Raw genomic sequence first — 15,202 nt, forward strand, 5'->3', positions numbered from 1 at the left:
TTGGGGTTTGAATTTCCATTAAAGGAGCTGCCCAGCATGTGTATGGTTCAGACAACACACGTGGCATTACATATGTATAGTAAGCCCTTTGATCATTTATGTGTCAAGAATAACATTGACACCAACAAAAATTATTGACTTTTGATAATGAATTTTTGGTGTTAAGCTCGTTGCATACTATGCGATCTGATACATAGGTTCCCTGTGGTTCGAGTAAAGTCCAAATTTTTGGCTTTACGTGGAAGCGAATGATGATTTGGAAATGAATTTGCTTTTTTTCCTACAGGGAGGCTCGCACTGGACTGAATTTCGATTTCAGTAGTCCTACCACCATTCTGAAACTCCAATCACCAGGATTTATTGGTTGGAATGTTCATGTCGAATGTTATTACAATTTCCTTGTGACATTCAAATCGCAGCAAATCGTATAGTGTGCACCGGGCTTTACTAAGGAAATGGTTTTATTGATATCAAGAATTTAATTTTGGGTATCAAGAAGTGTATGCCAAAAATATGTCTGTGGTAGTGTCAAATTTAAATTCCAAAGCAATCATTTTGTAATGTAAATATTACTAACGGACCAACGTTTCTGTCCTGTCATAGATATTGCTTGTTTTTTCACAATTCCCTTTCATCCAATATGATTTGGGTTTATTTCAGCTGCCAGGGAATAATATCTGATTCATCCATACACATAAACTGCAAAACCAGCGGTTAGAATTAGGCCTCCACTGTTTACATGGTTCTACACCAAGCACTTTACACTAGCGCTAAATTCTTGGTGTCAGTTCAACACCTGTTGGCATTGTAGCTGGTTTCCATGGCATTTGCTCCGGTGACAATTGCTCCGGCGACAATTGCTCTGGCAACAATTGCTCCGGCGACAATTGCTCCAATGGAAAATATACACGTTAAGCCAAACAAAGCCTAGCCTCAGAAATTATATAAACCCTAATCCTTACTTATCTTTACATTATTCTGACCTAAAAAATTCTATTACAATCCTAACTCTAACTCTATGCCATCTGAGATATGAAGACCAGAGCAAATGTCCTAGGAGCAAATGTCGCTGGAGTAAATGTCCCAAGAGAAAATGTCACCGGAGCAAATGTCGGGTCACCTTATAGCCTGTGTAACATCATATGGTGTATTGTTAACACTAGAGATTGTTTTATTTCTGACTGGTGTTATTTGGGATATATTATACATACCTGTACATGCATAAAACCTTTGGGAGGTGTTTCACAAAGCGTTAAGTGTGACTTGGAGTCCTGCTTAGTGCTAAATGCACACATGATTATGTAACGCACAGTCTTTATTGATTAATACGCAGTAATTTGAAATACTTCAACATTTCAGAATTATTTAATAGGATCAGTAATAGGAACAGTAAAAAGTATGTTTAAACAGTAAAATATAGGATTTTTTCAAGGATGAAAGGTCAGAGGTCAAACTCCAAGAACATCTTTAAGCGACAACTCTGTATGTTGAATGTAATCCTTTAAGGTTAGAATTGCAAATGAATCACAAATAGAAATGCTGACACAAAACGTGGCTCCTAGTATTTTGTCAGAGCATCTAACCGCGCTCTTTTTTAAGCCCAACCAACCAGTGAGTTACTTTACTTGGAAATTAACAGTCATTCGCAGAGAATGAAGCAGAAGTAAGGCCCATTAGCTTCACAATGTCTGAACACTATGACCTATATTCTGAATTCCTGACCCTATTTCCACAAAGATTAGTGATCAATCGCTAATTTGAAAGAACAATTCTGATTGGTTCCTAGTCAGTTTATCTTGAGGCAAATGAACATGCAATGATGATCTCGATAGGCCATTTCATTTAGCGATCAGTTACTAATCTTTGTGTTATGGGAACAAGTCTTGCTTAGACTAGAGTCTAACTCTGTGCTAAAATTATGGTAAGCCAAACATGTAAAAATTCTGTTTACATTGTATGTTTCTTATTTGTACTGTATTCTTTCCTACTATTGTAATGGTGTAGAAAAATATGTCAGTTTACTATTCACATGAATCAATTTGGCGCCAAATGTCCTGACAAATTTAACCTATACTGTTGGAGATCAGTGTCGCATGTGGCTTTCCATAGTTAAACCACAACTTTAGACCTGAGATCGCATGGGCCCATATTCTGAAGTCAGGTTTAACTTAAACTCAGGTTCAAAGTTGTGGTTTAAGTATGGAAGGCCAATTGTTACATAAATCACTAATGGTAGAGATATCATATTTCAGCTCATTTGGCTCTCAAATCATTCATAATTGTCTAGGAAGTATAAATAGATTATTGTCTTCACCGTCAATGAATCAGGAAAGAGCACAGTAAACATAAGAAACATACAACTTAATAAAAATTTTGACACTTTTGGCTCCCCATAATTTTAGCACAGAGTTAGACCATGGTCTAAGTTAAACCTGACTTTAGAATACGGGCCATTGAAACCAAGATCAGAATATGGGCCTTTAGAAAGAAAGCTGTTGAGCTTGGCCGCACAATGCCAGAATGAGGTTCAAGACAGTTTGTAATGAAATAACGTTGATTCCTACAAGAGAGCTGTATTTTCAGACCACTTTTTTTCCCCAACCACCCAGTGCCGGCTGCACAGAAACGTTGTTAGCCGAACAGAGCACTTACGAATTGTGAAGTAAAAACATTTATTTAATGTGTAAGTAATGCGTTGTAACATTAGGCATCGCTGCCACATCAGTTGTAACGGGGCCTCTGTTAGTGCTAACAATGTTTCTGTGCGGTCGGTACAGGTCGGAGATTGGCTTACGCAATTATATGTGACTGGTAACCATCGAGAAGCATACGAAATGACCGAATAGAGATATGCAAGATGCGACGGTAGAATTGGGCCTACTACCAGTGACACATCAGGGGAGAGCTGATCTTGTGAATGTGTGTGGTTTTACAATTGTATGTGCACAGGAAAATTCATATCTACTAATCAACCAAAATGTGTAACTTTTATGCAAAGCTTTCGTTTTTTTTTTTCTTGAAAGGATTATATTTATAGAGAAATTTGTGTGATTGTACTGCAGGTCTCGGAACAAGGTGTAGAAAATGATGCTATATTTTTGCAGATGATAATTAACGCCAGAGGTTGATGTTTTTTCTATGATCGTGGGTATGATTTCTATCAGGTTATAGTAGTAAATGCGATTTAGAAATATCATATGATATTATATGACCTGTAACATCACTATGCACATGTGTGAATAATATGTAGCCTACACCTCGTGTTGATCATAGTCATTGATATGTGTTTTAGACAAAAAAGATGATTTTTCTATCATTTTTAGACTGGATGTCGCATCTCAATGATGTACAATGGCACTTTGAATTGCAAACTACTATGGTCCCTCTCCAATGAATTCTTCAGAGGATATTAGATCTGAAGTATAGATTGTTATTCTGAAGTGCACATTTTAATGAAATAAAGAATGAATATCTTGTAAAGAAACTTTATTGCAAATTAAAGACCCAGTGTCCTAAAAGGTTGAATAATAACCTGTTTTCATTTTTTTTATAGTTCCTGTTGAATTCTCTTTGAAATATAATTGTTAAGAGGAAGCCGTAACTGTAGCATCCCCAAAGAGGATATGTCTCCCCAGCCTGCCCCCTTAATTTTTTTTAATCAGTTTGCCTCTCAAAATGGTAATATAACATTTCATCTTTTGTCAGAGTAGATACACTCTAAATTCCAAGGATTTGAAATAAGTCCAGATAAGCTGTAAAACAGTAACCAATCGATTATTGGCTTAAGATTTTAATCATGTGGATTTTAATACAAAGCTAAAAGACATGAATCTCAATCTTTTGAGACATAGAAGTTAATCCTAAAGATTAAAAAAGAATCTTTTTTTTGGTTGGTCACATTTCATAGCCGATATGGAATTATTGGAAATCCTTCGAAATGTAGAGTGTACATGGCCCCATGGTGCATGTAAGAGCAAAGGTCAACATTTGCATTAGAGAAAAAGCCTTTTCCCTTCAAATCACTCTTACTATATATACCTGATCACGTTCGATGTCCAGTCAACCTTACTGAACTGGGAGAGGCATGCCCTATCTTTATAACTTGTTGTTCTCTCGCTATTTTTGGAAAACATTTAGCATATGGAGTGTGGCTATTTGCGTAGGTAGAAGAGTTTAAAGAGATTTCGGGCAAGAACCTCTGTGATTTTTATCCCAGAATAGATACCGGTAGAGCATTGATGTGCAATGATGATGTTTATTATTAGCCCCCCCCCCTTCCCCGGCTTTTTGAGGAAAAAATAAGGCAAGAGTATATTCCAGCTTCCCTTTCATACCCTGCGGCATTTATAACATGACTTTAGCAAAGATGGCGTGTGTGTGGGTGTGTGTGTGTGTGTCTGTATATTACCTATGCTTTGACATACCTACATTCTATTGGAACCATTACACGTTGGAAGCTTAAAAAAAAGGGATCACTATTATACTTGTGGCCCTTCCACGCTAGTCATTCATCCTGTATTTCTAATCTTATATTTTTCATTCTGTGTAGATTTATATTGTGAATATATTATGAAATGAAATGACAGTAAGACCATTACAATAAGCTTTATTTCTTTGTCCGTTGATGTCTGTGTATAGCCAAAAGGAGAGAAGAATTACAAACATGAGACATACTATGAGAAATTATATGTTGATACTTTGAAATAAACACATCCACACAAGGTATATTAGCACCTTCTGATAAACCCGAGTATTGCCCTTTTTCTTTATTTTGTTTGATAGGTTTGGAAGAGGATTGTTGGTGTTGGTTGTGTGTTGATGGATTGACGGAGGGAGGGGGGCGGTTACACGACATTTGCTCCGGCGACAATTGCTCCGCTCTGAATTCCACACACAAATGGAATGACCACCTTCAACCTTTGATTTAACACTATACCCTATTCTAAACCTAACATAAAACCCTATTGCGACCCTAATCCTATATCTTAGACGCAATAAAGCCCGGAGCAATTGTCGCCAGAGCAAATGTCATGTCACCAAGAAGGCAGATGAATAGAGAGAAGGGCTAAAAGGAGGATATAGAGAGTGTAGAAGATAACAGTGGGTTGGAAGAGATAGAGAGAAGGAAAGAAAGGATTAGAGGCCATAAAGGAGACAGGGAGGGAGGAGGAAGATGAAAAGAAGAAGAGGAAGATAAAAAAAAGGCAAAGGAAGAAAAGATCGAGAATGGAGATGATAATAACAAGAAGAATGAGAAAAGAAGAAGAAAGAGAAGGATGAGAAGGAGAAAAAAGACTTAGAAGAAGAATTGGAGGAGGAGGAGGGAGAAAAGAAGAACAGCAAGAACAAGATAAAGAATGATAAGACAAATGCGAAGCAGATTACTGAGGAGGAAGAAGAATTGGAGAAAGGAGAAATAAAAAGAACTGACTCTAATACAATAAAGAAAAGGAGACCAACAAGAGTGGAAGAAGAAAAAACAAAAAAAAATTGATAGATATGAGAGAGAAATGACTCGACACCGAGGAAGACTAAAAAAGATAAAAAATATAAGAGAATGTACAGGGGTGAAAAACTTCAACATAAGGCAGTCAAAATAGGCCTATATACAGGATAAAATTAAAGAGACGAAGCATAATTATATACGAACAAATTTATGGAAAATGGGAGGACGGAGTTAAAGGTGAAGATTATTTTCTTGTCAGAATACAGAATGAATGAATGGGTGCATTTTTGCACCTTTTTTCCACTAAGGGTGTTAGATTACTCCCAAAAGGTTAGTACAAGTATTTCATTTAGGGTTTAAAATGTCTTAGTGTGTAGCGAGAGAGAGAAGGAGAGATAGAAAATAGAGCATATTGCGCTGTTTGTGTGTGGGGGTGGGTTTCTATAACTTTTTTTTTAAGGAGAGGGAGGGAAGAGAAGAGGAATGCACAAATTTTCGGGGCGGATGATAGTCACAACAACCCAAAATTAGAATATACCCAAAGCCGAATCAACATCTAAAGACTTTTAGTGGTATGTTTTTTTTAGGAAGAAAGAGGAAAGGGGTTGCACTTGGGGGCAAATCTCCCTCAAATTAGACTACAAAAGGGATTAACTGGCTGAGGAAAATGAAATTATTAGGGATCTCGTCCGCCATGACGTCCAGAGTTGCACGTCACACTGCTTGGGGTTCGTACAGTGTTGTTTCATCATCAGAGGACTGAATCCGCGGCTTAGGGATTCTCTGAAGTACAGTCTAAATAAATTCTCACATAATAAGGCGTACCCTTCTCCTACTAATGAGGCTTTTGCACTTTTAGCAGGGAACGTGTGAAAACAACGATACTCGGAGACGGTATTTTCGTTTCTCTTCCCAATTTCACAACCCCTCCCCCATCTCTGCCAATAATGAAGAATTTGGCCCAGGTCTACTGTACAAGGGGGTAGGGTGCTTGGGGCCATGAACCCTACCCCACCCCCCCCCCCCCAAAAAAAATAATAATAATTATGATGATGAAGATGATGATGATGATGATAAATTAATTAAATAAATTAATAAATAAACAAATCAATTAATTAATTAATAATTTACGACAAAGAAAAAAGAAAGAGAAATGGAAAGAAACAGAAGAGTGTGAAAGATGAAATGATTTTTGTTGTTAATATTATGCCAAAGTCCATAAGGAAAACAGTTTTTGTATTATAAAAGGTCAAAGTTTTGCATGCTCACTCAAAATTCTTTGCTCATCACGCCTCTGATCTACTGTATTGTGCTACAAAATATTTTTGTTTCTTCTTCCAAAACGATTAGTCAATATTATTTGGAAATATTTGGGCCCCGTCTTACAAAGGGTTGTGATTGATCCGACCAATCACAACTATGAACAACCAGCAATGTCAACATCTAAAATGGAAATTTGTTCAAAAATATTTTCTAGATGTGATGTATATTCATACATTCACCGTTCTCTTGAAGATTCAGTGTGATTCTCTGTGTTAATAGGAACATCGTGCAAAATTTCCCGAAGCAAAAATTATGACAATCGTGGATTTCCATACACTACAGAGGTTGATCTTGGATCAATCGTAATTCTTTGTAAGACGGGGCCCAGAAATATACAATATGCCTTTTATAATTATTTAGTGAAATATCAGCAAGACTGTTCTAAAGCACAAGACAGGATGTTAACCGTGTTTGAGCTACTTGGTGGACTTTTCCCTTTAAAGGGGTAATCCTTGCTGAAAATAACGAGAGTAATGTTCACGGAGCAAAATGCTGAAAATTTCATTTAAAAATCTGATGACAAATAGCCAAATTATTGAATAGCAAAGTTATCAATATTTTATGTAAACAGTTTTATGCACATCGTCATAAATATCGATGGGCTGATGATGTCACATCCCCACTTTCTTTTTTCTTATGTTATTACTACTTTAAATCATAGTTATTTCATATTCATACATGCGTGTATGATACATGTCTCCCCTTTGAAATAAGATAGGTTGCAGCAATTGATGTCTTATGCATTTCATCAGTTGTCAATCAAATTTTTTTAGTTCTTGGAGACCAACTTTGAATGAAAATAACTTCGTTATTCCTTTGATTTTATCAAATTATAGGGAAGGGCAACTGCTGAACTTCATTTGTCCAAGCTGGAAAGAAATATTGATGACTTTGGAACTATTTTGGGCTGGCGGAAGAATTATGGCTACTTAACTGTTTCAGGTGATGAATTTGATCCCATCAGGAGATGTCTTCATAAATGGCGATTTATCTTTAAAGTGAGTTGGCTACGATACCCTTTTCTGGTCAGATGTGGAATGTCAGATATATATCCTATCCACTGGTAGTACTCATTCGACCCTCTAATTTCAACTCCATTTTGTATGATATTTTTTAATAGTGCCATTTTGACAAACAAGTCTATGTATAGACTTCATGTACAGTTATAATAATAATGCACTTCCCCATATTTTTGATGTCATGTTCCCTAAAAATCAAATTTATCATAACTACCCCACGAGACATTCTGACGAACTTCATATACCACTTTACAGAACTTAAATTCTTGAACTCCCTATCTAATAATGTTAAAGAGAGTGTCTCTTTAAATTCATTCAAACGTAAACTCAAACTTATCCTGCTTCATTCTACTGGGCGTTGTGGCCCAGTGGATTAGTCTTCGGACTTTGAAACAGAGGGTCGTGGGTTCGAATCCCAGCCATGGCGTAATTTCCTTCAGCAAGAAACTGATCCACGATGTGCTGCACTCGACCCAGGTGAGGTAAATGGTTACCGGTAGGAAGTAATTCCTTAAGAAGCTGTGCGCTATGAACGCCTAGCTTAGCCGGGTAATATAGGAGCGCCTTGAGCACCTAACAAGGTGGAAATGTGCGCAATATAAATATCCTATATTATTATAATTCTTCGCAACGGAACTAGCACCTCATATCTTGAATATCATCCTTAAAGTTTTAATTTTTACTGTTTTATCTTTTTTCATGATGAATCAAATATTCCATTTGCATTAGATCAATATGATTTCGTTTTTAATAACAGGAAAGATAGACCTGGCGGTGGTGTTGCGTTATATGTTTCCCACAATTATGAATACAAAATTCATGACGAAATCACTACTATGAATGAATATGTAGAGTCACTTTTTATCGAAATCAATGTCCTAAATTCCAAAAATATAATTGTAGGTGTTATATATAGACCACCAAATTCCAACCACAATGATTTTTTACTTTATCTTTCTAACTTAGTTAGAAATCCATTGTTGGTGAACAAAGATGTTTTTATATTAGGAGATTTTAATATCGATATATTGAAGCATGACAGCAACAATACTGCCCATGAATTTCTTGAAACATTTTTGACTTCTTCATATTTGCCATTAATATCAAAACCCACTCGCATTGCAGATCGCTCTGCAACCCTTATTGATAACATATTTTGTAACATCATGCCGTCTCCTGATTCTGAAATAATACTATCCGATCTGACAGATCATTTTCCCATTATGTCACATTTTCCCCTTAAAAATTCGTGTATTAATCCTTCCAAGCCATCAAGGCGGAGACCTACTCCCGAGAATCTTGCAAGATTGGGTGTTTCGTTAGAATCTGTTGACTGGTCGCCTATTTATAACAATAACGATGTAAACACATGCTTCAATAACTTTCTTAATATTTTTAACAGTGAATTAGACAAGCATATTCCAAAAGTAAAAGATAAACAAACTAACTACAAAAAATCACCGAGACTTCCTTGGATATCCAAAGCACTTTTGCGTTCAATCAACAGAAAAAACAGTTTATATTATAATTCCAAACTTAAAGGTACTCTTCAGGCAAAAACTAAATACACCACATATAAGAATACTTTAACTAAAACAATACGTTTGGCAAAGAAAAGATATTTTACTGATCAAATAATTCTGTATAAACACGACATTCAAAACACATGGAAAGTTCTTAAACAAGCCATGAATTTATCCAGTAACAAGTCCGATATAACTGAAATTAGGTCTAACGGTGATATTATTGGTGATCCTGAAAATATAGCTAATATTTTTAATGACTATTTTTCATCTATAGGAACTAACCTAGCTCGAGACATCCCCCCTTCAACAAAACACTTTCATGATTACCTAGGTACACCTAATTCTAGTTCAATATTTTTCACTCCCGTAGTCAAAAAAGATATTACTGACGTTGTATCTAATTTGAATAATAAAAAAGTCCTGGTTATGATGATGTCAATAACTTTATTTTAAAAGGTATAATATCTGAAATTATCGATCCTCTGACATATATTTTTAACCTTTCTCTAACCTCCGGTCAAGTCCCTGATCGCATGAAAATTGCCAAGGTCATTCCATTGTACAAAAAGGGTGACAAGTTAAGTGTCAGTAATTATCGCCCAATTTCTTTATTATCATCCTTGTCAAAAATTTTAGAAAAAGTGGTTTATAGCAAAACAATTGATTTTTTTAAATCTCACAATATTTTTTCTAACTTTCAGTTTGGATTTAGAGAAAAACACAACACAGAACATGCACTATTGAATTTCGTTGATAAAGTGGCCCACGCTTTTGATAATTGCTCACATTTAGTCGGCATTTTTCTGGACTTCTCCAAGGCCTTCGACACCATTAACCATGATATCTTATTACATAAACTTTCTCATTATGGTGTGCGCGGGAAGGCCTTGGAGTGGTTCAGAAGCTACTTGTCCGACAGACGTCAATTTGTATCTTTGAATGGTCATGCATCCAACATGCAATACATTAATTGTGGAGTCCCGCAAGGCAGTCTGTTAGGCCCTTTATTATTTATCATTTATATTAATGACTTTTGTAAATCATCTGATATCCTTTCGTTCATTCTTTTTGCAGACGATTCTAATATATTTTATTCCCATAAAAATCCATATACCTTAGTAAATACTGTTAATAATGAACTTTTAAAAGTCACACAATGGATAAGATCCAACAAATTGTCTCTTAATCTACTTAAAACTAAATATATGCTATTTAGCAATTCCATTGATACACTTCCCATGGACATTGTTTTAGATGACACTAATTTAGAAAGTGTCACATTCATTAAATTTCTCGGTGTTACCGTTGATAATAAGCTTTCCTGGAAATACCACATAGATTGTATATGTAAGATTATTTCGCGAAATATTGGCATTATCAATAAACTAAAATATCATTTTTCGTCGTCATCACTTTTAATGCTATATTCTTCCCTGATCTTGCCTTACTTGAATTATGGGATACTTGCCTGGGGCAGCACCCACCAAACCATTTTAGATAGACTGTTATTACTGCAAAAGAAGTCCCTTCGTGTTATTCATAATTCAGCTTTTCGTTCACACACTGACCCACTATTTTTTTATAGCAAATTGCTGAAGATAAGCGACCTATACTTATTTCATTTAGGACAATTTATGTTTAAATTTGACAAAAACACACTTCCACGTGTATTTGATTCTATGTTTCCTCTTAATCGGTCTTTTCATAATTACCCTACTAGGCAATCTAACGAATTTCATTTACCCCGTTTTAGAACTTTATTGGCAAAGAGTACATTTATGTTCGATGGTCCTAGATTTTGGAACTCCCTCGACATTAACATAAAAAACAGCCCTTCCATACATTCTTTTAAAAGAAAACTGAAAAACTTCTTACTTCAATCCTACCGAGGTCTTCATTACTAATTCCCGCTCGTTATCATCTCCTCTCAGACTTCAAGTTATGTTTTTGTCTTTATCATTTTGTTTTATCCTCTCTTTTCGGTCGTAATTTGTCCTGATTCTATTTTACGTTTATTCTACTTTTGTCGTCCTGTTTTGTTTTTTCTTTTTTATTTTTATTATTTCTTCGTTTTGTCTTGTTCTGTGAGTTATCCTGTTCTTTTTCATCTATTCTGTAAATCTTCGTAGGCAAATAGCAACCATTGCGTCTCTCTCTCTCTCTCTCTCCTCTATTCTCTTCCTTTAGGGGGGTTCACATTATACAAGCGATGCTTTTGAGTGAATCCCCCATTTCCACAGATACTTTTCTTTCCAAAGTATTATAATTTTTCTATAAAATATTTTGTATTTTTTTTATATGTTATTATCATTAATGTATTGTAAATATTTGTTAAAATGTATGAAAATGATTTGTATATTTGCTATTTCTGTTGGAAATAAAATCTGAATCTGAATCTGAATCTTATATCCAGTTATATCATCTTTTGTTACTTCACCGGATCAAGCTGGTTTATGGTCAGTCCTTCCCCCATTCTGACTTTTCCTTCTTTTAGGAAAAAATATACTTATTATGTTATCTTCTCTTGTACTGTCTTGTCTCCTGGTCTGTCTTGTCTTCTATGTCTTGTCATCCCCTCCCTCTCTCTTTCTGTTTTTTCTTCTGTCTGTTGCGTAACATATCCTTCATAGCGAAGACCTCTTTGTGTGAATAGCATTCATTCTGTAATTATGTTTACATCAATATGATTTCAACCTTTTTGTTTCTTCTCTTTTTTTTCTTTCCTGTATATATACGCGCATACATGAATAAGTCGATTATACTTTCTTCATTTCCAAGGGGGATCCACACTTTACAAGCTTTGCTTTTTAGTGGACCCCCTCATTTCCATTTATGCTCAATATCATACTGTTTTTTGTTTTACGAAGTGAGAATGCTCGTCTATAAATTTGTACTTGATTTGTATTACTTTATCTTACTATGTATTATGTTTTGAATGGAAATGGAATAAAGAATTGAATTGAATATGGGAAATGTTTTACGAGCGTGATCCCAGCAACACAAATTTATGAATATGGAACATCACTGTATGAAACATTCCCTGTGATGGCGCCATCACCAAGTCTAATCGCTTATGACGATGGTCTCCCGCATTCATTTATATATAGTTATTACAAAATACAAAGATTGTAAAGTATATACTTTACATTATTTGTTTAGAATTGTTTGTGTATTTTCTCCTACTGTTTCTGTAACGTGTTTTTATTGTCTTCTCTCAATTAAATATATATGTATAATAACAAATTTTATGTCTCATGAGCAAACTATACAATAACTGAAACAAGTGTTATCACAGAATACATTTGTATACGATCATCGAGAAAGGAATATAACTGATAATGAAGAATATGAAACTTGTTTCTTATACAGATTAAAATTCATAAGAATCTGAAATGATATAGAGAAGAAAAAAACGAGATAAAAATAAAACAGATGAGTGATTCCATAGTGTCTTACGGGAGATTTATTTTAAAGAACATTTTTTCGACAAGAAAAAAAAATATTCCAGTAACTAAAGTTGATCATCAAGTACTACCGGAGTGTTATAGGAAGACCAAGACTCAACATGACTTGAATTCATATCCTATATTTAAAATAGTATAATGTGTCGTACGGGACGCAGAAAAGGTGGCTTTTTTTGGAAACCACAAGTCCGTGGCCCGTATTCTGATAGCAGGTTTAATTTAACCCTAGTCTAAAGTTAACCCCGGTTTAACAAAACCTCCTCTAAACCTCACCTCTGGTGTAAGTGTAGTTTAATTATTTTGGTATTCTGATAGCCAGGCCATGATTTGTTGGATTTAAACCAGGCTTAAACTACCCCCTGCGCGAGTTTAACTTTTTGAGGATTTATTACCACACTTAAACCAGGGTTAACTTAAACATTGCTATCGGAATACGATACGATACGTTTAACTATGGCAGTTTATTACCACACTTAGACCAGGGTTAAGTTAAACCACGCCATCAGAATACGGGCCTGTGAGTTGAACAGGTAATTTTCATTATAACTGAACTCAAATTGATATCCAGTTACCCAAGAACAAACACATAGAAAGCATAATATACATTATACAATATACTTTGTATTATGTTTTGAATGGAAATGGAATAAAAGAATTGAATTGAATTAAAATACATACTCAAATCCCTCCCTCCCGCTCCCACTCTCTTACACTCTTGAAGGTGACACGACATTTGCTCTTACTCTAGGCTTAATTTCGTCTTATAGGGTTACAATCAGGATTGCAATAGGGGTTTATGGTAGATTTAGGATAGTCAAACCCAGGGTTGAAGTTTGTCATTCGAATAAGTGTGTGGAATTTAGAGCCGAGCTACTGTCGCCGGACAAAATGTCATGGAACCCTTTTGAAATACCCCGGGCTTATGAGACGCCGTTTGTACCAAAATTATATAGAACAATTTGTTATATAATCATTATTTAACAAACAATATCAATTATACATATATGTAATTAACATTTTATTCATAAATAATTACTATTTTATAACTTTGCAATATTCATTGTTTATATATCATTACAAGCCACGCTTCATTATTTATAAATAATAGCAATTAAACCCTCCATTACTTATGAATAATTATTATTTGTTTTCCATTATTTATAAATAATTATTATTTGTTTTCCATTAATTATGAATAAATACGGGCTACGTCATTGTGATATTTAAGAATCAACCATTTTCAAGGTTTTCGGTTTTCTCCAAATAGAGGGGTCCTCGAACATTGTATTTACATTTCCCCTGAGAGTCTTTTCCCTTATTAAAGGGAAATGAAACCTTTGGAACAAGTAGGCTTGTGTCGAAACAGAAAAATCAAAGAATAAGAACAAAGAAAGTTTGAGAAAAATCGGACAAACAATGAGAAAGTTATGAGCATTTGAATATTGCAATCACTAATGCTATATGGAGGTCCTCTCATTGGCAATGCGACAAGGATGTGTGATGTCACATGTGAACAACTTTCCCTTTGATGGACTATAAAATACCCTCAAAATGTCTCTTTTTTGCTTTTTCTTATGGTGATACAAACTCTTTATCCACGATGTATTCTTTAAAAATCTGTATTGCATGCCCTCTTATTGAAAGAACACAAGATCTACTGATAGATGTGATACAAGAGGCAATTTAAGTGAAATATATACTAAAGCAATGGGGAAAGATATATCACTACCATTTTTTTTTACTGGCGGAAGAATTATGGCCATTTTACTCTATGAAGTGACGAATTTGATCCCGTCAGGTGTAGTCTTCATAAATGCCGATTCATTTTTTAAATGAGTCGGTCGATGTAACCTTTTCTGATCAGACATGGAGTGTCAGACATGTATCCTATTCACTGGTATATAATAAACATTCAACCCTCGAATTTCCTTATTTTTTATGATTTTTTTTAAGTGCCACTTCAACACACGAGTCTATGGGAAATGAATTAGGCCTGTGAAACCTTTAGGTATTAGCTAGACTAAACCTATAGAGGGCAGCGTATAGTTTCTTATTTTTTAACGAGATGCATTATTGCGCGATGTGTTATTTCATTTCAAACGGGACAGGGTAACCAATCCTGTAATGAATCCGGCTCTATCAAGATTAACGTAATTTTCAAAGAGTAATCGTATGGATATACATAAAGTAATGAATTATCTTTCAGCTAAGAAAATATGGTCAGACTTTAAAGTCACCTCCGTTCATTTCTTTTTTTTTTATTGATAAAATTACTGCAACAAATCGTAGTTTTGTTTAATTTATCAACATTATTTTGTTACGAAATTTCATTGATTTGTCTGTATTATCTATCATATTGAATATGTATTGTTACTTTGATTATATTTTGGAAAAAAATTGTTGAACGGAAATAAATAAATATAA

This window comes from Lytechinus variegatus, chromosome 15 (assembly GCF_018143015.1).
Source record: "Lytechinus variegatus isolate NC3 chromosome 15, Lvar_3.0, whole genome shotgun sequence".
In the NCBI taxonomy this organism is placed as follows: domain Eukaryota; kingdom Metazoa; phylum Echinodermata; class Echinoidea; order Temnopleuroida; family Toxopneustidae; genus Lytechinus; species Lytechinus variegatus.